Consider the following 2,247-nt stretch of genomic DNA (forward strand, 5'->3'; position numbering starts at 1 on the left):
TTGTTGCTTAAGTGGGGCATTAATAGGCATCTTTCCCTTCTCTCTTGCATTGAGAGTGCTTATTATTTGCCCTACTTGGGTTTCTAGCTTCGTAATAGATTGAGAGTGAGAATGAAGTAATTGAGTGTTAGGATCTAAAGTGCCCAAAGCATTTAAAACTTTTTCTTCAAAGGTAGGACTTCTAGTATTTCCTTGGGAATAAGATTGGTTGGGAAAATGAGAATTAACAAATTGATTTCCTTGTGATTGATAAGGTCTATAGCCTTGGGATCCTTGGTTTTGAAGTGGAGGTGGAATGTACTTCCCTTGGAAACCGCCTTGGGAAGGGTTAGAACCCTCTCCTTGGTTTTTCCAAGAGAAATTCGGATGATTCCTCCAACTTGGATTATAGTGAGTAACATAAGGATTGTTCCCTTGGTTCACAAAAGCTGCATTGACTTGTTCATTAGGTTCATTTTGCACTTGTCCGTGAGGACAATGAGAAGTAGAATGAAGAACACTAGAACAAGTCATACATGATTCATTTGATGCAGGATGAGAATGGTTAGGAAATGAAGATGCTTGGTTCGCCGAGTTGTGGTTAATAAAAAATTGATCAAACCTTTGAGATAAAGACTTCATTTCGGCGACTATTTCATTTGAATGGTTGACTTGATGTAAGCCAACACTCTTCCTATCTTGTGTATTTCTACCATTCTTTGAAGACAATGTTCTATGTAATGAATTCTCACTCATGCTTTCATAGAGACGCCATACATCATCCTCATGCCTATCAATGTATGAGCCACCCATGGAAGCATCAACCATACCCTTATAGTTGTCCGATAGGCTCTCAAAGAAATGTTGAACTAATTGCCATTTGGACATGTCATGGTGTGGACACTTCTTAAGCAATTCATTGAAGCGTTCCCATGCCTCATGAAACGTTTCTCCATCCCCATGTGAAAGTTCTCGAATTGAGGTTCTCATAGCATTGGTCTTTGAAACCGGATAGTACTTCTTCAAGAATTCTTGTTGCATTTCTGCCTAAGAAGTGATTGAAAAAGGCCTAAGATTGTTAAACCAATACTTTGCCTTATCCTTTAAGGTGAATGGAAAAAGTTTGAGTCTTAAGACCTCTTCCGGCATGTCCATATATTTTACGGTGGAACAAACTTCAAGAAACTCATCCAAATGCTTGTAAGGTTCTTCACTAGGAAGTCCATGAAAGTTAGGAAGCATTTGAATGGTTTGCGCTTTGATTTCATAATGATGTGCTCTAAATGGAGGCAATTAGATGCATGTAGGTGTATTATACTCATTAGGCACATAATGGTCTCTTAAAACAAAAGGTGGATTAGCTATTTGAGGTGCAACATGAACACCTTGGTTTTGAATTCCTTGATTGATGATGGGAGGTTGTGGAGCATACATTGGCCTTGGCATTCCATAGGGAACTTGGCCTTGTTATTGTTGTGGTGGTTAGTGAATGTATGGCCCAGGCATACCTAATGGTACTTGTATGTTCTCATTGTGCACATTAGGATGAATGAGGTGATCATCATTATGGTCATCCATTGATAGATTGGTTCTATTTGAACTTCCTCTTCCCCTAGGATTTCTAACGATGGATTCAAGATGCAAATCTAAAGGGACAAGAGTGGGTCTCAATGAACGACGTCCATGCATGCACAATGCAACACAACAAGCACAAAGAATGACAAACACTATGCCTTCACAATAATGCAATTAGACTTCTTCCATAAACACTTAATTCATACTCCCATGCTTTAACAACAACGATGCAATGACAAGAAAAATGCCTCAACGTGGGCTCGCAATTTATTTAAGAAATTAAAAACAGCCCTCCGCACGGGTCGACGATTTAACTAAGGGATTGAGTAAGAAAAAGCTCATAAAGGTCTTTTAGCACTTCAACTCCAAATTTAAAGCTTAGCTTAGCAATTTTTTTTTTTTTATTTTTTTATTTTTTAAATTTTTAGCTTTTTAATTTCTTTGCTTGCTTGAATGCTCATTTGCTTGCTTCCTCTCCAACAATGCACCTAGTTAAGTAAGAACAACACAATAAGTAACCAAAAAAAAAAATAAAAATAAAGTAAAGGCACGATCAAAAGAGTACTAATTCCTAATGAATTCCACAAATCCGACGTTGCCTAATCAAATCAATCAATCCTTGAAAACGGTGCCAAAAACTGGCCGGTAGGTTGCTGCACCACCATCAAGCTTGAGAGTATGTGGATTTTAAGG

General features: G+C 38.1%; 1 pseudogene; it reads left to right on the forward strand.

Moving 5' to 3' along the window:
• Positions 1–865: 865 nt before the first annotated feature.
• LOC132275768 (small nucleolar RNA R71) lies at positions 866–964 on the forward strand (annotated as a pseudogene).
• The last annotated feature ends 1,283 nt before the right edge of the window (positions 965–2,247 follow it).

Source organism: Cornus florida, unplaced genomic scaffold (genome assembly GCF_030987335.1).
Source record: "Cornus florida cultivar Cherokee Brave unplaced genomic scaffold, ASM3098733v1 CherokeeBrave_3.0.0_Hap2_Chr09, whole genome shotgun sequence".
NCBI lineage: Eukaryota > Viridiplantae > Streptophyta > Magnoliopsida > Cornales > Cornaceae > Cornus > Cornus florida.